This window comes from Phyllostomus discolor, chromosome 1 (genome assembly GCF_004126475.2).
Source record: "Phyllostomus discolor isolate MPI-MPIP mPhyDis1 chromosome 1, mPhyDis1.pri.v3, whole genome shotgun sequence".
NCBI lineage: Eukaryota > Metazoa > Chordata > Mammalia > Chiroptera > Phyllostomidae > Phyllostomus > Phyllostomus discolor.
The window spans coordinates 207,960,012-207,984,013 of record NC_040903.2 but is presented as its reverse complement, the minus strand read 5'-3'; the positions used below and the strand labels follow the sequence as shown (position 1 = coordinate 207,984,013).

The 24,002-nt window shown below is 43.8% G+C and overlaps 1 protein-coding gene across 2 annotated transcripts in view; it reads left to right on the top strand.

Moving 5' to 3' along the window:
• The first annotated feature begins 1,673 nt into the window (after positions 1 to 1,673).
• FOXN3 (forkhead box N3) overlaps positions 1,674 to 24,002 on the top strand; it is a 362,322-nt gene continuing 339,993 nt past the window's right edge. Inside the window, exon 1 of one of the 2 annotated variants that reach the window (XM_036013048.1) lies at positions 1,674 to 1,851. The gene's annotated coding sequence lies outside the window, so the exon portion shown is untranslated. The remainder of the gene's footprint in view (positions 1,852 to 24,002) is intronic. The other variant, XM_028505943.2, reaches the window with a different exon arrangement.

Here is a 24,002-nt window from a genome sequence, read left to right as displayed (position 1 = left end):
GCTGGGGAGCCAGTGGTGTGCTTGAAAAAGCAAAAATCTGGCCCTGACCTGCTCACGTGGTTGGGTGTTGCCCGGCAAAGCAAAGTGTCCCTGGTTTGATTCCCAGTCAGGGCACATGCCTGGGTTGCAGGCCAGGTCCTCAAGTTTGGGGCATGTGAGAGGCAGCTGATGTTTCTCTCACACAGATGTTTCTTTCCCTTTCTTTCTCCCTCCCTTCCCCACTCTCTAAAAATAAATAAATGAAATCGTTTTAAAAAGAAAGGGAAAGCAGAAATCGGTTGGAAATGTTATGATTTTACTACAGTTTAATACCTCTACTTTCTCATTTAACAACTGGGAATCATATGTCCGTCTTACAACAGGTGTGGCAAAGACCGCACGAGATGTAGGTGAGAGTGCTTCGAAGATGGGCAAATGTAACACGTTACAGCTCGTTCTTTGCGTGGACATAAGGCAGCAGAAAAGGTGCTTTCGACATTTAATTAATACTAAAAGTCCTCCATTACCTTTATTTAGCTACAGTTGGGAAGGAGGGGGCAAGAGTACGTTTCAAAGGGACTTTTTCTGCTCCAAAAATAGAACTCAGAAAACACATATTTGATTTTCCTTTGGGTGTCAAACCACAGTGCCATTGTTATTAGCAGTTTTACAGAATCGTGACCTTCAAACTCGGAGATATCAAAGGCTGAAAGCAAGCTCCCTGTCTTGAAGCCTTTCAAACAGGCTTTTCACAGTAACCTGCTTTTATTTTGAATTAAGGGCTAATAAGAATTGTCCTCTTAAACGAGCACTTGCAAGTTTAAAAGTTGCCTTCCAGGCGGGTTTCAGCGAATGAAGGTGTTGAGGGGTCACTGACGGCCCTTTTGGGGGACAGTGTGGGTAATCTGTTATAGGGGGTTCATGTAACACCCTTTCCACATTTTACAAAAATAGAACTTGCATTTTTCCTAAGTGTACAAAAGCTGCTTCGTGTATATGCCTAGAATCATAATTTACTTTCAGTTTACTGAATTTGTGAATTTTTGCAATTGTTTTAATTTGTAATTAAGTTTTCTCTAGAAGGCACACCATATGCCGCCATTAATTCTTGTTGATTTCTTAAGAGATACACTAGTGCACATTTTGATGGGATTTTTGAGGTCTCTTGAAAATCAAATGATTGCATGTTTAGCCATATGGGCCTTTGTTATTTAAAATAGCGTATGATAAATAAGAGACAGCAAGATGCAAAAGGACTTGCTAGGGAAAAAAAATGGAAAAACTGTTTAAAACATTGCTTGCCTTTCTATTTTGCGTTATATTTTTGACACCTATCTTGGTCGATCCCGCACTGTCTCTTACCGTCTGTGAATATACAGTATCACACGTGCACCGGCAAACACCTACGGAAACGTTACTGCCCTGTTTTACACTGGAGCTGCAGCTACCAACAGCCGCCTTCTATGAGTCCAGCTGTAGCAAACGGTTTTCTTTAGCATCTCACTCCAGGATTTAACAGTAAGCTCCAGTTCATTCGCACATACGGCGTCCGGTTTAGAAAGGGGCCGACGCGCGTTTCGGTTTGCGCGGGGATTCACGGGGCTCAGAGCTGCCTGCCCTACAGCGGGCGCAGACGCCGCCACCGGCGGGCTCGCGGCGCGCACTAGGACCCAGCAGGGCTCCGGGCCCGGGGAGCAGCCGCGCCGCCGACCCCGGGCGGGCGCCGGGGCTGGAGCCGGGGTTCCGGCCGCGTTCGGCTGCAGCTCCGCCGGGAGACGGCGCGACCCGGCAGCGGGGCCACCCGCGAGTCCAGTGCCGCCGCAGCCCCCCAATGCAGCCGCGAGAAGCAGCGCGGGGGGCAGGCGATCGAAGGTAACGAAAATGGGGCTCATTTCCTGCCTCCTGATCTTCTGCTCTGGTTCAGCATTGTCACGAGAAGCCCTCACTATTCAGGCTGCTGCATTTTGGGGCACCCTTTGATTTTTTTAAGGGGTCCGCCCCCGTATTTCCACCTGGCTCGATTGATTTATAGCCTGCAGCCCATATGGGAGAGGTCCAGGGATGGCAAGTTGCATGTTTTCATTAGTTTTGTCTCAAAAGTAAGTTTATTTTTTTAAAAAAAAAAGTTTCTCAGAAATTTGTGCATAGTCGTTTAATTTTAAAAAAATGTAGCAGAGAAATGGCTAATTTAAAAATTTCTCAGATCATTGACGTGATTTCTGTTAATGACTGACTAGGGCTTTACTTTTGTGGGCTCCCCAGGCGTTACTTTTATTTTCAGGGAACTAGCGTGTTAAAGGTGGAGTTGGGCTCGAGCAGAGTTTCCAGCATTGCTGTCGCAACTGTTTTGCTATCCATTATAAACAGAGTGTCCAATCTGTGGGCAGCCCAAGCCTCTTCTCAAATACTGTAGCTGGTTATCCTGATGTGATACCTACAGATGCGAGTTTCCTCCGAGGGCCGTCAGAGTATTTCTCGTTTTGGAGAAACATTGTTTCGAGGAGAAAACCATGACGCCTAGCTGGGGAAGGCTGAAGAGACTATTTTTCATGCTTTGTTTGTACTCTCGGGGATGACATTTGGGGAAGGGAAACGCATTCTTTCTCGGCAGCTTTTTGATTGTGGGATTATTAATTTATGTAATTTATTAGTTTCAATGGGTTGGGCCCCGGCCGTTCTCTGTCACACAGGATGTGCTTAAGGTGACACGTTTGCCAGCAGTTGGGACACATGATTGCCAGTGTAAAATGTGCCTCGTCTGAAAGGACTGGGTCTGCTGGGAGCTTCCGTGTGCAGCCGGGGTGGGCAGGGTGCGAGCGGCCCACTGGGGAAAGAGGGAATCGTTTTCCTTAGCTGAGGAAGAGACCCCGTTCTATTCCTTTTGTTCCCTGTTTTTCATTGATCGCCAGCTCTGCCTTAAAGAGGGGAGTGCAGCCGGAGAGCGCAGAGCTGGGAAGCCTGCACCGCTGACTGTAGCTCACTTCAGCTCTCACCCTGATTGGTCAGGGAGACGGACTTGGGAAAACAGTCACCCCAAACCTCCTGGTACAACCGCGCTGTAAATTCAGATTAGCCGTCTCGCGCCCAGATTCCTGCAAGATTGGTTTTTAATTCAGGTGCGGTCTGCCCGACATGCCTTTAAGTTTAAATTTTTTTTTTTTGTCGTTGTTGCTATCAAGATTAAAGTAGGCCATTTTGTTGACAAATTTCTTTGCAGACGTCAGCCGCTGGCTTACATTTGGAGACATATCACTTTCCAGTCCATACTGGATGCTTTCTGCTCAGGAGTTGTAGCATGCAAAGTTGTTCAACTTAGAGTAATTTTTCCTAACCGGTTTTTGGTCTGAAATAGCACCATCAGCAGATGGATGCTTACTTTGATAATGTATCTTTTACTTTGCTAATGTGTCTGTGCATTAGCAGCTAGCATGCACTAAATTTAAGTCTGCAACAGTGGGGCAAAAAGGCGACGAAGAGCAGTCAAAATTGGCTTCTGGGTTGAGGAGAATGCATTTCAAATCCAAGAAAGAAAAGGTATTCTTATGAGAATGAGTTAGTAAATGATGTGAAATATTGTATGTATAAGAGAAAAAATATATAAGGCTGGTGGACATCTCCATTTGAGCCTTAAAGCACCCCAGTTAAAGAAGCCCCCTCCCAGAAGTTGTTCAATGTATAAACACTTTTCTGATTGGCTTAAAAATTTAGTCACAGGAAGTGGATGGTATCTAGTAACCATGAGTGGAGACATGGTTGTCATGGAAACTAAGAAGAGTAACCCCCCTCCCCACCACACATACACGACCATAACCAGCACTTTAAAAAAAAAAATCCTGCATGTCATCACAGATGCCTGGAGAACATGTTGGCTTCTGTGAGCTTTCCCACAGCATCTGTTGAAACCTGAGACCGTGCCTGTCAAATCAAGGTCATTTTACCACAACAACCAAAAATGCAGTCTCCTAGATTTCATAACTATATTTTATGGAAAATACGAGAGGGGGGAAAAAAAACCCTTAAAGCAAGGGTGAGCACACGTGCTTACTTGGCATTTTGCTGCTTCTGAGTTGTGCAAGGAAAGCCGAAAAAGGTATTTGAGCGCTTAATTGTGAGTCAGATTGATTTGTATGTCTGCTGTATGTTGGAATGAAACTCTTTTCAGAGCTGTAAAGACCAGTAACATAACATGTTACCTGTGGATGAAAGGTCGTCGGGGGGAAGGTGTAATGAAGGCTCTCCGTTGGCAGGAGGGTTCCCAGTTGAACTCTCGCAGCTGAATTCCAAGAACTGTGGCATTTCAGAAACCGCCCCAGGGCTGCCTGTGCAGAGGTAAAGAAGGGAGGGCTGTGGCTGGTGCTCTGGGGGAGGGAGGTGTTCTCAGTAGCTGATGGGGAAGAGGAAAACGAAATCTAAAATAAGAATGGTTTCAAAACTGCAACTGTTATTATTTGGTTAACTTAACAAAAGTTTCCTCTTCTTTTGTGACTAGAGAAGAACGCCATTAGTAAATTTTTAGGACAAGGAGAGGTTCCCAAAATCAAGATTGTGAATCTTTTCAATGTCTTGGTAATGGTTTCAGGGATGGGGTGAAGAAAAGCTTGGAGACACCCCCTCCCCGCCGCCCCACTTTCCCTTTGCTAAAAAAAATAAACCAAGGAGGCCCTCTCCGAAATTTTGGCTCTGGGGATGAACACTGAACCTTCTCAATACAAAGACATTGTGTTTCTTGTATTTCTCTAATCTTGCCAATGGTAGTCTTTCCATTCAAAGTTTTTGATATTCATTTGGAAATATCTTCCTTCCAATCATGATGATTTAGAGCATTGTATTGCTTTATCTTAATTGAAAATGGTCAGTTTTAAATCTCATTTAATTAGCACTGATCTTTTAAAAAAAAGCAGCAAATTCACCTTGTTTTCATCAACTAATTGCCTTGGGGGAGAGAGGAGTTGGAAAGAACCCTAACATTGTTGGGGCGATTTAGCACATATTTCATGATCCCTGCTTGTCAGATGTTGAATGGATTGTGAGCTGGTGAAAAAGGTTAAGTTTCATGGCACAACTGTTCTCTTTTAGCAAAGGATTTCCTGTAAGGAGCTTTCTTATCTGTGGCTGTGTTCATTGGCAGGAAACATGTCAGTTGCTTGTTTTTACAAACCGAAGGAAATGAATGGGATTTGTTGGTCTCTAGAATCTGCCTTCATGTTCCATTGTCTGTCAGGCGGTTTGCGCAGAACGCTCCATTTCCAAAGGGACTTCTGAGGATCACCATGAAGTCACTGGAAATCTTTGGCATTTCTGTTTGTTTATTTTTGGCTTGGGGACCAGAAGAACCGATCTTTATGCTACTACGTACGACTTATTTTACCAATACAAATGAACAAGATACTCGGTCAAGTTCCCGTTCATTTTCAGTCGTCCGAAGTACACATATGCACCGCAGCAGGGATTTTTGGGTGGCCGTGCTAGATTTCTAATAATTAGTCTAGAATACCAAGCGAATGCCAGCCTTGATTTTGGATTAGCCTAGAGAGGGAAAGGGAGCGAGGCAGCTGCACTCTCTTTGCACATAAGAAAAAAATGCATTGAGACTACATGTCAGGTATATGCCTACTTTGTTGGTAACAGAAATCTGATGTTGGGGAAGGGTTAGAAATGGAAACTAGGGCCATGCTGAAACCAGTGTGAGTCCATCTGAGAAGACCGGTCTTAACTCAGAAGATTTATTGTGCAAAAGTCTGGATTATTGTTGGATGTTGTACACACACATAATTTGTTGTAATTGATGCATGTTGCAAATTCCGGAAGAAGAAACAGGGCGGGTTTCTTCAAAGGGCAGTACGTCTATAAACCCCATCTGAGGGGAGCAGCCTGGGGAGGGAGCTGAGAGTGCCCGAGCAAGACAGGACCGTTCGCTGCCACGATGGCTTTCGCACCTTTTCGGAGACCTCATTTTTTATTTATATTTAGCACCAAGTGAAGTCTTACGCAAGGCCCTAATACATGAGTGGAATGAAAACAGAGATGCTGCGAGGGAACCAAGAGCCAGAAGCCCAGGGCCGCTCTCATCCCCTGTGCCTGGGGCACACCCTGGAACCCTAATACTGCTCTGAACACAAGCTGAAAACCACGGCTTTTCAAGCGCCCAGAATATTCTCCCAAGGCTGGAGGGAAGTCCTGGACCATCTTAGATGAAGAGAGAACTTTCGTCCTGCCAGTTTAAGATGGTGCTTGTGTTCAGAGGGAGCAGGAGCCAGGTGTGTGATACCGTGCAGTCTAATGAGCCAGCCTGCAGAAAGACTGGGCTGGCCATACGCATGAAAAAGCCCAGGTCCAGTCTGTAAGGAGGGAAGACAAAGAGTGTCTTAAGGGTTGCTCACAAACCAGGGCCCCCCTTTCCTTACAAGTTATACAAACGTAGCACAGAGTGTTTGAGATCCATTGGTTATGACTGCACCAGGATGCATGAGTTTATTCTGACCACCTCAGGGTATGTTCTACCACTGTTATCCTATCTGTCACCGAAAGTTATTTCATAGTAAGTGTCATTCATGAAATGAAAGTTTTTTTCCCAAGCTATATAATCTGCCTGGCAGGCTCCCTGGTGTTTTGAGTGTTGAACACGATGATAACACACAGCTGATATTGGAATATCATGAAACAGATTCAAATGACCGTGTCTAGTTATGAGACTGACGGAAACCACAGTGCTGGGATTGGGCTCAGTTCCCCTAGTCCACATCCCAGGGGCCATAGGTGCTAAGATCTCTGGTGGCGGCAGGTGGAGGGTCCCCTTGAGTTCCACTCTCGGTTCTCACTGGCCCTGATTCACAGACGCACGGTTTACGGAGGTGGGGAGAAACCAGCGGAGAGGGCCAGCAAATTAGAGGAGCGTCGTATTTCTCAAGGCCACGGCCAACCTCCCTGTGTTGTTTCATGGAGGCTGAACAGTTGGGGCGTTTGTAGAAGGAGAAAATACACATTCCTCTCAATGTTTGCCTATTCCTTCCACGGTGCTTGCCGTGTTTCTCTTACCTGCGTGGGGGTAGAGATGGTGATGAAAATCATCGGTGTCCCGGGAAGCCCCAGTTCTTCCAAAAAGTTGTGCTAGAACATTTTCTTTTTCTAAATATTTTGCTCATTTACTTTTAGAGAGAGGGGACGGGAGGGAGAGAGAGACGGGGAGAGAAACATGGATGTGAGAGAGATGCATCGGCCTGTTGCTTCTCCCAAGCGCCCCGGCCACGGACTGACCCTGCGACCAGGGCACGTGCCCCAACTGGGGATTGAACCTGTGACACTTCATTTCATGAGAGGAGGCCCAACCACCTGAGCCACACCAGTTAGGGCTGGAACGTTTTCTTTTTTAGGGAAAATCTTTCCTCCGCAAAGATAAAACTAGTCTAAACACAAAGTAGTTGCCTGTGGGAGTGGATGAAAATGATTGTGGTTAACTTTTATTTGTTTAATTGTATTGACTAAGATGTTCTTGTTTAGGCTGTTTAAAGCTATTTTATTCCTCCTCCCACCTGCCATAGAAAACCAACAGAACTGCCCCAAGGTGTATTCATGATAATAGACCAGTGATTCTTCCTCTTTTTTTAAAGACTTTATTTTCATTTATTTTTAGAGAGAGAAGAAGGGAAGGAGAAAGAGAGAGAGAGAGAAACATCAATGTGTGGTTGCCTCTCATGCACCCCTCCCACTGGGGACCTGGCCTGCAACCCAGGCATGTATCCCGACTGGGAATTGAACTGGTGACCCTTTGGTTCACAGGCCTGTGCTCAGTCCACTGAGCCACACCAGCCAGGGTGGTTCTTGAGTGAGCATTTAAACTTTGCTATTTTGGGGGACTTAAATATCTCCTCACACTCTGAAGTTTCCCGATTAGGCAAACTGAAGCATTTTTGCAGCCTTTAAAATGAAAACAATTACCACTTAATGACAAGTTAATACATGCCCAAATTGAGACTGCCATATTGTTTTGTAGGACTAGATTTAGCATTTAGAATGGTGTCTTGAAAAAGGAAAACATTACTCTGGGTAAGTTTGGCAATATTGGATAATATAGAAAAACCATATCACACTGGTAAGGGGCTCTCATATATCTGGTGTTGCCCCTGCATTATTTTAATTGATTCTTATAATAACCTAGAATGAATTACTACTACTACTAAGTAATGGCAATAAACATTAACATCCCATTTGACAGATGAAAAACTGAGGCAACTGTGTTCTCAGAGCCACACTCTTTGGTCGCCACGTGGTTCTTACCCTGACTCCAAATTGCAGGTGTGGCCACCCCGCTGGCTGTCTCCTCGAGGTCCCTCTGTCTCTGCCCCTGGGTCATGACGTCCTTTTCCAGGCTGATGACAGAGTCTCCTCCTGGGAATAATGGCAGGGTTGGCTGGGGAAAATTTGCCATGACTCTGGCAAGAAAACAGGGCCATGCTTATCATTCTGTGTCCCCCGTCTGACCATCAGTGATGGGAGGGACTTTCTGGTTAGTGATCATCTTCGTAAATCATCGCCGTGTGCCGCTTCGTCTACACCCGAGCTCATTCGCCCCTTTGGTAACTGGATGGCCCTTTCCCCAGGGACACGGCTTTCCTGGACCACTGATGTTACTCTTAGGCTTTCTGCTGGTGGCATCCACAGAAACAGACTTCCTAGACCACCTTCACCGTTGTCATTTGCATGAACTGCCCCAAAACTCCGGGGTGCAAATGCGTCTCTTTAATTTCTTCCTGAGTTAAAAAAGCAAACAAACAGTGGGCTTCAGTTGTCAGATTAGCAGGGTGTCCAGTATCTCCTTTGTGGGTCTCCCTACCCCTAAACCACACCAGCCCCACATGGGCTTAGACAGGCCAAGCGGAGGTCAGTGTGACTTCCTCATCTAAGCCAGGAGCTCTGTGTTCGTTTCTGTCTTGGGAGCTGACTCCGCTGAGTACACACACAAATTTGGGGAAACCAGTCACCCAGCCATTCATTCAGCGAAGAGTCATGGGGCACCTGCAGCACACCGGAACTGTGCTGGGGACGTGAGGGTGCAGAAATCACTCCCGCCCAGCCCACCATCTGTTCTCTCACTCCGATTGGCCTCTTACACTGTAAATGTCCTTCTATTGAAGTTCATGTTCTAAGCTGATACTGACAGATGGAAGTGATGCCCTCCCTGAGTTCCTTCCTTGGGGCACATGCCTTTTGTTTTTATTTAGAAGCTGGCCTTGCAAGGCCGGTTCCCGGGTAGGTCGGTTACTTGGGAAGACACCAGCCAGGGCAAGGGTGGGAGATGAGAAAGGGAAGGCAGCCAATAGTGACGTTTCTCTCCAGTCACCCCTGTGCAGGGGAGCTAAGGCCCACTGCAGCTTGCCAGAGCTGCTGTCCAACATGCCACATGTCGCCTTCAGTCACCGGTGGACGGCTGCTCTCGGGCCTTGCATCGCCGCACTCGAGGATGGCCGTGCGAGCTGGCGGAGTGGGTTTTGGCGAAAGAGGTGCTCAGACAGATGCTTGTGGACGCCATTGGTGCAGCTGACGGTTGCATGGCTGTGTGCTAAGAAAGTAGGACCTGAAAGGGGCTCAGCCGGGGCATCAGCTGCTTCTCTGACCTGTCTCTACTCTGGAGCTCCTCCCACAATCTCAGAAAAGTAGACACCTTAGAGGAAAGATTGTTTTTTTCCAGAGGGCTCCAAACTTCCAAATGATTGAAGATCCTGGGACGGTGGCTGTTCAGTGGGAAGGGAGCAAAGGACATGGCCTAAGTTCAGAATCCAAACGTTCAGGCAGAACTTTTCAATAGGGCACTCGTTTTGTCTGTTTGCTTTGCCTTCGATGCGACGACCGCAGTCCTTGCGTCCCAGGTGGAAAGCTTGGGCAGCACCTGGTTTACGTCCCACCATAACCTGAGGTTCAGTGACATGGAAATCCGGAGGCGATTATTGTGAAGGCCAATCATAAAGCCCCTGGGAAGCCCTTGGCACACAGCCTGGCACGCAGTTACAACTGAAATTATTGTAGCTAGTTTTATTTTTAAGTGGTCATTGTTGTCATCATGTCTCTCTACTTGGGACCTGTGGTGGCTTCCCGTGGGTCACCTTACCCAGTCTGTCCTCCTCAGCCTAACCTTCAGGACCTTCTGTAATCTGGCCCTACCCATCAGTGCTCAGGAAATGCCCTCAGTTCTGGGCAGGCTTCACTCGCCTGTGAGCTCACCTCGCTCCTTCCAGCCGCCTGCCCTCGTGCATCCTGCCCCCGGCCCCAGCTGGCACGTCCCCTTTCACATGCTGCAGGGTCACAGGTTCCACCCACTCTGCAGCTCAGTGTGCAGAAAAAGGGCCGTTGGTTTATTTTGTCTACGGCAAGTCTTCCTCCCCAGAAAACACCCATGGACACCAGGGGAAAGAGTAGTCACTCTGGATCCCATCCATTTCAAAACTTAGTTTGATCTAACAGCCCAAACAGTTGCTTAAGATGACTCTGTCTTCCTAGGAACACAATGCCCGTGTTGTCCACCTCCTTCGCCCGTGCTGGTGTGTGGGGGACGGGGCGTCCAGGGTGCTCCTCCCTTTATTTCTCAGGGAGGACGAGCAGGCTCAGGCTCCTTGGAGGGGGGTGGGGTGCTCTGCTCTAAGGCCCTAGGGCGCTTGCCCACTGGTACTGCTTGTTCTGTGCAGTAGGTCCTTGAATAACAGTTTTATTCAAGGTCATTTTGTTATAACATTATAACATTTTAATGTTGATGAAATGCCTTAGGAACTTAGCTCTTGTTTATATCAATTAGCCTATGGTAAACATGGTGTTGTTATAACATGTTGTTTCACTTAAAGGCACAGAACCTGTCAACGACATTGACAATGACAATGACAGTACTGTACTAGCAATTGAGAGCTGTGGCTTCTATAACCCGTAGTCTAGTGCGGTGGCTTCCACAGACTCACAGGGAGATATAGATAACAGTGTCATGAAATTCTAGTAAGCATATAGGACAAATGTGTGCATGGATGAGCGATACAGAACTTTTACTAAGTAACATGTGTGGCTGAAACATAACTTTCACAATACGGTATTATTCTTGCTACACTGGGAGGCACTCTTATCTTTTTCATTCTGTTTTATTTAATGAAAGAAGGTAGCATGGGTTGGGACCCAATAAATGACTCCCAGGTTGCCACATAAGTTGATAAGCTGGTTGTCCTCTCAGCTTTATCAGAACCCTCCGCGGCGTCCCTGCTGACTCCATCCCGCCTCAGCTGCACGCAGCAAACCCTGGGTGTTGGCCACACCCTCCATCAAGCCTGCTGGCCTGGTGGTCTCTGCAAGGGGTCCCCTCCTGTGGCCAGAGCCTCCTGAAGCACCACCTCGTAGCTCCCTGTGCTGGATCTTGCGGCAGCACCAGGCTGATGACGCTGCGCCCCAGACGGGTACAGGCCGTCTCCCCTAGCGATGCAGATGCGCAGGGATTTTTCCCTCTGCATGCAGGAAGTGGAGTCACCCGGGGGTGAGTCGGCACCAGCAGCCAACCACCCCGCTGTCTCATTTTCTTATCCCCTCCCCCATAGTTACCCGGAATGCAAAAGGAGCAGGTTCTTCTCTTCTTCCCACCTGTGATCTCATTCTTTTACTGCTGAGTCAGAAAGATGAGGGACTTGAAAATCCCTAACCGGTGAAAGCAGCATCTTCTACAGCCTTCGGGTGAATTATCTGGGCTGGGTCCTCCAGACCCCTATTACATCGTAGAAAATCCTATCCCAGGGCGAAGTCTGACTTTCAAAGCTATGGAATCTCTGCCTGTGGAAGAGTCTACTCGTGTCTCACCTGTGTCCATTCTCCCCACATTTTGGCTGGCAGCAGCTAATAACCACATTTGTAAGACTCCCTTGCAGCTAAGAATGGCAAGATTGTAGTCATTAGGATATTAGTGGATGTGAAATGTGTCGTTTCTGGTTTGTGCCCATGGTTGTTGTTGTTTTTTTAACAGTTTTACCACATTTTTTACCCTGAAACTGTATGTGTTGTAGTTTAGGTGTGCATGCTTTCCTACAAACAAAAACATTACAGATACGCCTGTACCTATCCACAAAGCATCCAGCTATGTACTATGAGAAATAGAGACATTTATTGAAGGAGATACAAGATACAAGAAACATTGTACACAGGACAATGACACCTCAGTCCCCTTCAAAGTAGGCCCCTTGGGACCTCACACAGTTCTCCCAGTCACCATCAGCTGCCCTGTTGTCTTTCCCTGAATCTCATCAACAGTCTGAAATCTCTTCCCTTTCAAAGGTGATTTTAGTTTTGGGAAAAGGCAGAAGTCATGGGGCACCAAATTGGGGCTGTAGTGGGGCTGAGTCCCCTGGGTGATTTCATGTTTTGACAAACACCTCTGAACAAGACGAGATGCATGAGTGGGGTGGTTGTTGTAATGAAGCTGCCAATCACCAGTGGCCCATAGCTACGGCCTTCTGAACTATCTGAATAGTTTTTGCCTAGATGAATGTTCAAGCTTCATGCAAAAAATGCAAGCTTTGATGCATATTTGTTGCTCTACTCACTCAGTCATTTTGAATGTGATGGCCACTCAGTACACATGCTCACTCAACAGGGTCTGCCACCCCCACTTAGTGCAGTGAAGTCGGCATTGTTCACACATGTGCATTCCTGTCCACTGGCCTTGGCTGCCAGGTTACATCCATGTTGTGCAAACCATTCTCTTATAATAACAATGGTTGGACTTTTCCCAGACAGACCTTGTATATATATATATTTCTACAATTTTCCTTTTTGGTTGTTGTTCAACATTATGTTCCTGAGAAACACCTGTGTTATTGAGTGTAATTTAATTTATTCACTTCTTTACTGCTATATAATATTCCATGGTGTGGATATACTAAAGTTCATCTGTTTTACCATCAATGGACTTTTGGGTTGTTTTGTTATTACAGCATTGCTATGAACAGTCTTAGTAAAGTCTAAAGCTAGTTAATGTCTTTCCTCTCAAATGATGCAAACACCTTAACGCCAGTCATACCACCCACTTTGCAATTTAGGTCCCACAGGTCAGACATTCTCATTTAAAAATAAAAGTGTTTATTCATATTTATCCATACATTTTCTGCTTTCTTTGCTTATAATTCCCCCTCCTTCCCCCACCCCTCAGATGACCTCTCTTCTTAGATTTCGTTTAGGGAAATCAATTGAGGGAAAACTAATTCAGTTATTGTTTGTTGGAAAATTTTATTTTTTTATGTTTTCTTAAAATATAGTTTTGCTAGGTATAAAATTCTAGTTATTTTTTTTTTTTCAACACACTGAAGATGCCCCATTGTTTTCTGGCTTCTGCTGAGAAATCAGCGGCAAGTCCAATTGGCACTTGCCACGGAAGGTAATCTGTTTTCAAGAGTATGTTATGGCTGCTTTGAAGGCATTCTTTTTGTTTTTCACATATTGTAAATTGTCTAGATGTGAATTTCTTATGTATTTCTTTTTTAGCTCAGATGTGTGTGTGTGTGTGTGTGTGTGTGTGAATTTTTGGATTACTTTTTTTCATTAGTTCTTGAAGATTCTCAGAATTTGTCCCTGCTCTGTACAATTCTCTTTTACTTCTGAATTTCAGATTAGGTATATGTTAGCGTTTTGTTTGCTGTCATTTTTATGTCTTAACTTCACTTTCATACTTTCTGTCTCTTGGTATATCTTTATGTGCTAAAGTCTAGATAATTTTTCAGTCTTCTTCATTTCCTGCATTTACTCTGTCTAATCCTGCTTGCAGTGTGTATGCTTGTTTCCTCCTCTTATTTATTTACACATTTATTTGTATTTGGATTGGTGATGATCCCAGGCACCTCGTAGAGACAAATACAAAACCTAGAGAAGTTCACCTTCAACTCAAACCCTCAAGAATCCCCGCTGATAAAGTCTCAGAAAGACAAGCGTAAGGTCCCAGTAAAATAAAACAAAGCAGAACAAAAACCATAAGCATACACACATGCATAAGGAAACAAGGCATCGTGAACAACAGCTAGCAGAAATATTAGGTAGTGGAACTGAACCTGCAAACGCTTGATAATTTTAAAATCTAAAAAAACCAATAAAAATGAATACATAAAAAACAAAATGGGTGTCCTGATTAGGAGGTGGCTCCCGTTTGGGTAGTGATTTGGAGAGCCAGACGCTTTCCAATCTGTGGCTCTGCCATTTTTAACCCGCGGCTCCCAAGGTCATTGTGTTTGTTTGGACCCACTGGCAAAAAGGAAAGAACACGGAAACTCCTGAGTAACAGGTTTTAGCAGCCTGTGCTAGGTGTTGCGAATTCTGCTTCCTCTCCTATTCCATTAGGTAATACTTGGTCATATCGCCCGATCTGGCTGCACGCAGGGGCTGCTGGGAAAGGCCGTCTGGGTGGGAGCCTGGGGCAGAAAGGAAACGGGTTTAAGAAGCAGCAAGTCCTCCCTCTTCTACGTCTTTCTTCTCTGAGACTTCAGCCTGACCCGATTTTTCTCTCTCTGAGCTGCTGTTTCATTTATGGTCAGGCCACCAAGTTTAGGATCTAATTGTCCTCAATTATTTCATATTTGTATAGTTTAAATTTCCAACTATATAATAACTTCCTTGAAGGTATGAATTTTGTGCTGAGCTTTTTTAAAAAAAATATTGATTGATTTTAGAGAGAGAGGAGGGAGGAGGTGAGAGAGAAACATTGATTTGTTTTTCCCTCATTGATGCATTCATTGGTTGATTCTTGTATGTGCTCTGACCCCAGATCGAACTTGCAAGCTTGATGTATTGGGCCAGTGCTGTAATCGCCTGAGCTACCCAGCCAGGGCTGTGCTGCCCTTTTGAAAATGGCCCCTACCACTCCGTTTTGAACATGCAGTATGTTCTAAAAAAAATAATTAAACCTCTGAATGAAAGGAGAATGTTCTTGTTCTAAGGAGATAATTGCTGACCTATTTAGGGATGCAGTGTTGTCGTTTGCAACTTATTCATTATATTATTCCTTCAACTTTGCTTCTCAGATTTGAAATTTGTCAAAGTAAATCTTTAGAGAAAAAAATTAAACCCCTGAAGTTTGGAAGAGACTTTACAAACATCAGTGGCCTTTCCATTGCGGAGGTGGGGGGCGGTTAGTTTAGTTGAAATCAGCGCTTTCGGCTTCTGCTGGGTTGTTCAGAGAATTCAGTCAGTCATTCTAGGAATATCTGTTGACGTCCAGATACTGTTGCGTGGTTGGGGACGGGGAGATGATCGACACAGGTAAGACCCTGCCTGCCCTAGAGTGGATTAGATGAAGCAGCGTCGACAAATGGCTGTGAGTGGAGAAAGACCTTTATTTACAGTTGACTTGTGATTGGAATGGTGGTCGTGAGGTTCTAGGTTATTTGTATGATGTAGAAGAAAACAGCTGGTGCTTTCTCAAGTCGTTCGGTAGAGGGCTGGCCCTCCTTCCCCTCTGGCTTTAGGCCTTGCTTAGCGAGGCCAGCCTTTCTTTGGGCCAGTATTTTAGCAAGTCGACAAGCAGAGGAGTTCAGCTCTCCGATATTCCTCAGGGCCACAGATAGTCTAAGCTGGGCCGGGCCCTGGGTCATCGGCCTTAGTGTCTCTCTCCACTTGAGTTTAACTCGCTACGTGTTGCTAGGCTGAGTGTCTTCGATGCTTGATTTTCAATTTCGGTTGCTGTTGGTCTTAGTAAATGAGAATGGCATGTGGACCTCAGTTAAGTCATTGGAATTGTGACTTGCTTTCTTTTCACTGACTAGTGTTCTTCCTCTGCTGCACTGTGTGGTGGATGGGAAAACGCACTAACATCTCAGTAACTAATCTATTACCCACCTGCTTGGATACAAACACCAGGCATGTGGCAAATTACTTTACATGCCGATGAAGCCTGTGTTTTGGAAAAATGTTGGGCTGTTTATACACAAAACATTGTTTTGGATCCGCCATCTCAAGTACGCAGATGAAGAATAGGGAGCTGTATCCTGAATAGGATCATGGACATTCCGGGAAGGGTCAGGTTGGAAAGTACAAGATGTGGCGAGTCTATAATTAGGTACTGACCGTGTTTTATTTGCTTGAGCATCTCCTTGGGCTTAGCTCTGGCATTGGTCACGAACAGGTCTCCAGCCCAAAGGCTTGCAGTAGGATGATGACTCAGGTGGCCAGTTGAGCTCCCCAGGGGCCAAGACAGAACAAGCTCTTCGCTCGTTACATTGTTTCTTTCATGGAACAGAGCGTAGAGTTTCTGACAGATGAGAGGCCAGTGCACCATTTCCAATGAAATAGATGGAGTTGAGGAGGGACAGTACAGAGTGCTCTCCTTGGAAATTATGTTCACTTTCTTCTCAACACTAAGGCGTCTCTCTTATCTTTTTAGGAAAAGTTCTCTTTTGTTTGGAAAAGCTTTGCAAACTACTCTTTTAGAGATACCAAGTCTCAGCCAAGGACTTTCATGAGAAACAGAGTTTGGAATTAGCCGGCTGGGTAGAATAGTTAACACCCTCTATTGATTCAATGAGCTGCTCAATGGTCTCTTCCCACATTGAGCAAAGGGTCATTTCTATCCTGAATACATACATATTCTGTCATACATACTCAGTCATACACAGGAAAGAGATAAGACTTCCATATTCTTGATATGGCTAATGTGATTTTGAAATAATTTAATATTTTTAAGTGAAGTATCCCACGTACTATTATTAGGAGGACCGTATATCCATTTGTTTGTGGTAGCTTTGGCTTATGCCTATGGCCCCAATGTAATTATTCATAGTGAGTGCTTCCTTTCATTTTTCAAAATTGTCCTGGTGTGTGATAAATTGTAGTCACCTCAGTTACCATGGTAGTCCGTGTATCTATCAACAGTAGATCAGTTTTGTTTAGATCAACTCTTCTACTGAGAGAAGCTGCTTAAAATTAAAATGAAAAAAAAAAAAAGAAGTCCATTTAGAATCACTGGAGAGCCATCAGGTGATGAAAAATTGCAGAGCCAAAATGTGGGAGGAGGAAAAGCCTGAGGTGAGCCTAGCTTTTGGATATTTTTCTCCAGATAATTGTCCATTCCAAAAGTGGTGGCTAAGAGACTAAGAAGCTTAGCAGAACTTTCAACAAACTCATCGTGTTTGGAGGCATGGTAACTGTATTCAGGACCTGCCAAAAAGCAGAATCCCTAGTAAACAACTCAGACTTTCTTCGGGAACCCTAAGTCAAGATGAACCAGAAATAGAAAAATTCCCACAGGGACTGAAGTCAAAAATAAAATATTTTCGGATTAGTGTCCCCAGCTTAAGTGCCTGCCAGAGGTCAAAGGACAAAGCCTTTTGGGAGGAATATAAGCCTTTCAGAGCTGCGCATTATCACTAGAGTTTTTCATGTACTATATCTGTCACCCAGTGAAAAAGACAAGACATGATTAAAAACAAAGAAAAAATTGATAAATGAGATAAGAATCCAGATAGTGTATTAACCATATATGGTCTCTAAAATGTGATAAATATATTCAAAGAGTTAAAAGATAAGATTTAAAAATTTGCCAGAGAACTGAAAAATAATAAGAAACTAGATCAGAAAAATATAGTTACTGAAGTTAAAACCTACATAGATGGGCTTTTTAGGGTATCGCAAATCTTTAAAGTCTGCACAACTGAATTAATATACTGAGACCACTGAGTAATATACTGAAACCAATATACTAAACCATTGAACCCACTGAGTGTACATTTATAGTAGGTGAATTTTATGGAATGGAAATTATACTTTAATAAAGCTATGGGTTCAATGGAGCAGATGCTGTTCAAGAGAGAGTTAATGAACTAGAACACAGGGTAGAAGAGAATACCCAAAATAAAGAATGGAGAGGCAGAATGATGGAAAATAAATACAGGGCTCTGAAAGACATGTGAAATAGGGTGGAAAGCCCTAATAGACATGTAACTGGAACTTTAGTGAGAGAGGAGAGAGAAAAATGGAACAGAAAAGATAATTGGGAAAAAATGGCTGAGAATTTCCTAAAACCAACAAATGATACAAACCCACAGAATCAAGAAGCCTTAGAACACACAAGCAGGCTGAGCACAAAGAATCCTTTACCTATAAACAGCATAGTGAGATTTCTGGAAACAAAAACAAAGGAAAAGCTGAAAAGCACTCAGGGCTGGAGAAACAGGTACTTTTGCCTTCAATGGAGCAACAATAAGATTGACAACTTACTCTTCAACTCAAACAATAGATGTCAGAAGGAAATGGAATGATATCTTCAAATTGCTAAAACAACTGTTAACCATGAATTCTACCCCTGCCTAAAAGATTTCTTAAAAATGAAGAAAAACTAAACATCTTTAAAATTATTATCATGGCCAGATATATACTAAAGGAAATACTTAAAAGCATTATTTGGACAGAAGGAAAAGCATTCCAGATCAAAGCTCAGAGATGTAGGAAGGCATGAAGATCAATAGAAATAAGAATTATATAGTTAAATAGAAGTATATATCAACTGTATAAAAGAATAATTTGTCTTTGGAGTTTAAAATATATAGGGAATAAAATATATGATCAAACTAAAACTTAAGTCTGGAGAGATTAACAAAGTTAAATTGTTCTCATGGCCTTAAATTGTGTAGGAAGTAATACAAAACTAATTTGTATTAGCCATTAATAAGTCAAGGATGCATGTTTTAAACTCTGGATAATTTTTAAAAGGACAATGAAGGGATACATAATAAGCCAAGAGAAGTGGAAAGTAGAATAATAAAAATACTCAGATAATTCAAAAGAAGGTAGAAAATGGGAGAAAAAGGATCTAAATAAAAATTAGTTTTGCCCTGGCTGGTGTGGCTCCGTGGTTTAATCACTGACCTGAGAACTGAAAGGTGCCGGTTCGATTCCCAGTCAGGGCACATGCCTGGGTTGTGGGCCAGGGCCCCAGTTGGGGGCATGTGAGATGCAGCTGACTGATGTTTCTCTCACACATTGATGTTTCTCCTTCTCTTTTTCTCCCTCACTTCCCCTCTCTCTGAAAATAAATAAGTAAAATCTTTTTTTAAAAAAGAAATTTTAACATATCTCTCCTAGTAATTATTATAGCCAGCAGACAAAATCAGTGAGGACAGCACAGTGTGAACAAAGTTAATTAACAGATTCGACCTAATTATAAAAGTAGTGTACTCAGCAAATGTAGAATACACATTCCTCTCCAGAGCACATAGAATATTTGACATCACCCATATTCTGAGTCATTGAGCAGCTCAGCAAATTTTAAAAGATTGAAATTATACAGAGAATACTTTCAGATCACGGTGACATTAGACTAGAATTCAGTAACAAAAAGATAATGAAAAATTCCAATATGTTTAGAAATTATCAATCATGGGCCAGTGAAGAAATGACAATGAAAATTAGATGATGTTTAGAAATTAATGACAATGAGCGTGTGAAATATGGAATGCAGCTAAAGCCATGATTCGAGGGACATGCATAGCCTCAATTACATACATTAGAAAAAAAGGAAAGGCTCATGATAAATAACATGAACATTAATTTCAAGCAGTTAAAAAAGAACAACAATTAAACTTTTTTAAAGATTTTATTTATTTATTCTCAGAGAGGGAAGGGAGGGAGATAGAGAGAGAGAGAAACATCAATGTGCGGTTGCTGGGGGTCATGTCCTGCAACCCAGGCATGACTGGGAATCGAACCTGAGACACTTTGGTTGGCAGCCTGCACTCAATCTACTGAGCTACGCCAGCCAGGGCTTAGAACAACAATTAAATTTTAAAAACAGGTCTGAGGAAGGAAATAAAAATAAGAGAAGAAAGTAATGAAATAGAAAACAGACATCCCATAGAGAGACTCAATAGAGGTAAAGGACTAATAACATTGATAAATCTTGATGAAACTAATCAAAGAAAAAAGTACAAATGACCAATATCAGGGAAGAAAACAGGAACATCACTACATTTAAAAGATAATAAAGGGAAAAAAGATAATAAAGGAAGGAATATGATGAATAACCCTAAGGCAATATTATAAAATTTTCTTTTCCTTCCTCCCTTCCTTTCTTTTCTTTCTTCCTTCCCTCCCTTCCTTTTCTTTTCTTTCTTTCTTTCTTTCTTTCTTTCTTTCTTTCTTTCTTTCTTTCTTTCTTTCTTTTTCTTTCTTCCTTTTTGTTTCTTATCTACTTATTTATTTTTGAAATGAAATTTTAAAAGAACTGAATGAGTTTTCTAAAAATGCCATTATCAAAACTGATATAAGAGAAGCAACAGTCATAGTAGTCCTATATCTACTCATGTGAACGTGTAATGAAAGCCGTACCACAAGGATGACTTCAGACCTAGATGACTTTTGTGCTTAATTCATTGAGTATTTAAGGAAGAAATAACACGTATTTTTCACAAACTGTGTCAGGTAATGGAAAAAGAAGAAACACTCCCAGCTTGTTTCAAGAAGTCAGCAGAATTCTGACACTGAAACCTGACACTGTGAAACAGGCAGAGGAGCACCAGCGCCGTGGCCCTGGGAGCCACCGCTGTGGACTCCTGCCGCCCCCTTGGCTCAGAGGGAACAGAGCAGGTGCTGGAGAGGTGGATGAGGTCGCTCTGGAACCGAAGCCCACAGAGCTTTTCCTTATTCTCTGCACACATAAAAGTCTCCCAAATGTTCCTCGAACCCTAGGGAAGGGGAAAGGTCCCTGAAAACACAACTGAAATTAAATTTTTATCAAGTGAGGTCCAGAATTAATTAGAAATAAAGTAACGGCATATCCCTTGCACTCAGCTTGCACCAAATGTGGGGCAAATGTATGCCTATTACACATAGAATCAGCTCCAGGTCCTGAGGGAACCCATATTTGGGGGAGAGCAGTCTCACTTCTGGATTGGGGATCAGGCAATCAGGTGTTGGTACAAAGAATCATATAGAAGGGGACTGGGCAGGGCTGGGGGTCCCCTTTAAAGGGTGTGGGGCAGTGGCATCCACTTTTGGTGGTGTGACGTGGCCCGTGACTCTTGCCTGCATTTGCGTGGTTACTCAGATGGACTGAGAACCCCACACAGTGCCCAGAACGAATTTTAGTTAGAAGTCCTCAGCAGGGTGGTCCTGAAGCACGGAGAACTTACCAAACTCTTTGTAGTCTGGAATGAAGTCATCTCTCCTAGAACCTTGATGAGAAACTCATTTTGTTCACCCACGTTATAGATGATGAAGTTGTGGTGGAGGGAGAAGTTCTGAGCCTAATACAAGTTCCCAGGCCATTTGTTTCTGGAAAACCTTAAGAGCAGAGTTCCTCTTCTTGACTGACTTTCCAGACTTCACTAGAAACACTAATGTGGTGTCTGAAAAAGATGGGCATTGGAGTTAAATAGATTACAGGCTTAAATTCGGGCTTTGCTGCCGATTACCTGGATGACCTTGGCCACAGTTCTGGACACCTCAATTTTGTCCTCTTCATAATAGTAATAACTTATCTCACAAAGTTAGGAACAAATATAGGGAAGTCTATTTACTTATTCATATTTTACTTATTGAGCAAATAGTACTGGGTATCTATGCTGTAGCTAGGCAAGAAGGCAGGCAGTGTTCCTGTTACCATAGAGCTGACAGCCGATAGAAGGGACAGGGAACAGGAACTAGCTGAACACAACTAAGGTAAAGAATGATAGCGAGGCCACTTTGATAAGGGTGACAAGAGGAGAGTTCTCAGCCCTGGCTGGCGTAGCTCAGTGGATTGAGCATGGGCTGCGAACCAAAGTGTCGCAGGTTTGATTCCCAGTCAGGGCACATGTCTGGGTTTCAGGCCATGACCCCCAGCAACGCACATTGATGTTTCTCTCTCTCTCTCTCTCTCTCTCTCTCTCTCTCCTTCCCTTCCCTCTCTAAAAAAAGTAAATAAATAAAATCGTAAAAAAAAAAAGAGGAGAGTTCTCTCGTTATAAAGCACCAGCCAAAGGGCACAGTGCATGCCAAGGCCCCGAGGTGGGATCCCAGATGCATGTCTGAGGAACGGGACGAAGGACCCTTGTGGCTGGAGGCTGGTGAGCCGTGGAGTGACTAGAAGGCGAAATGGCAAGGCCCCATTGCTCTGGGTCTTCCAGGCAATGGACGTGTGGACGTTGTGATAGGTGTCCCAGATCGAAGGGGAAACTGCTGGAGAGTTTTAAACAAAGGAGTCACAGAGTGTGGTGTGTTTTATTTATTGTGTTAAATTTATTTATTTATTTATTTTTAAGATTTTATTAATTTATTTTTTTAGAGAGGGAAGGGAGAGAGAAAGAAACATCAATGTGCGGTTGCTGGGGGCCATGGCCTGCAACCCAGGCATGTGCCCTGACTGGGAATCGAACCTGCGGCACTTTGGTTCACAGCCTGCGCTTAATCCACTGAGCTACGCCAGCCAGGGCTAAATTTATTTTTAATTGTAGTTGACATGCAATATTATATTAGTTTCAGATGTACAGCATAATGAGCGAACATTTATACACCTTGTGAAGTGATCGCCATTATAAATGTAGTAGCCATCAGTCCCTGAACATAGTTATTACAACGTTATTGACTATATTCCCCATGCTGTGCTTTACATTTATGAGACTTAGTTTATAACCGGAAGTTATAATTTAATCCTTCTTAATCCTCTTCCTGTTTTCTGCCCATCCCTCTGGCTACCATCAGTTTGTTCTCTGCATCCAGGTTTTGTCTGTTTCTGTTTTGTTTGTGATTTATTTTTTAATATTTTTAAATGTATTGATTTGAGAGAACGAGAGGCATCGATTTGTTATTCCACTTATTTATGCATTCATTGGCTGATTCTTGTATGTGCCCTGACTGGGGATTGAATCCACAACCTTGGCATATTGGGATGACTCTAACCAACTGAGCTACCCAGCCAGGGTGGTGATTTTTAACTTTTATTTTTTAATTAAATTTTTTTAAATCCTCACTTGAGGATATGCTTAGAAAGAGGGAGAGGGAAAAACACTGATGCCGGAGAAACATTGATTGGGTGCCTCCCCTACTCACCCCCACCAGGGATCTAACCCACAGCCTTTTGGTGCATGGGACGATGCTCCAATCACCTAAGCCACCCAGGCAGGGCCATGATTAATTTCTTAAAGAGAATGTCCTGGCTGCTACATGGAGAACAGAAGCAGAGAGACCAGTTAACACACATGGACAGTGTGTGGGGGAGAAGGGACTTCACTACAGTGGCGAAGTGGAAAGGTGAGAAGAGGAAGGTTCAGGATGTATTTTGGAGGTAACACTGATGGATTAAAAGTGGAGGGGGAGGGGGAAGGGAGCAATGGAGCATTATTTTAGGATTTCAGGAGGCAGTGCGATTTCCTGAGATTGGAAAGGGAGATGGCATTCAGAAGTTGTGTTCGGGACAGCCTCGTGGAGATGCTGGCTGGGATGTCAGGAAGGCAGCTGGGTCATTTACGCGTAGAGCTGGCGTGGGGGAGAGTCACTGGCTCCAAGGTGGTGTCTGCAGGTGTAAGATTGGGAAAGACCACCCAGAGAGAGGGAGCAGGGAAGGGAAAAGGGCTCAAGACAGAGCCCTGTGGCACCAAAATGTGCAGGTTGGACCCAAGAAAGAGGAGCTAGCAAAAAAAAAAATAAAATAAAAAATCATTGAGAGGAGCTTTCACTGAAGTTAAAGCAGCATTGGGCAGGCGGTATCCCAGAAGTCGAGAAGCATCCCGTTGACCAGCCGTCGCTGGACGCACAGTAGACACTGCGTGATTTAGTTTTCCCTTAATATAAATCGTGTCTTTCTTTTATCTTAGGTCTTTCAGGGGGTAAAATTTTACTTTGCTTCCCAGTGTAAATTCAATTTGCAATGACATTTTTTACCTCTTTCCTAATGTCTTTGAAAGCTGAAATACGGGGCCCCGCAGAGTTGTGGCCCGGCCACCCCACTTGGAAGGCACACACTTAGCAGCCTGCAAACGCAGCAAGTGAAGGCTCCTCCTCTGCCGTAAGTTCACATGATTTAATTTGTCTGAGTTAACCTGCCGTCGGAGGTTTCC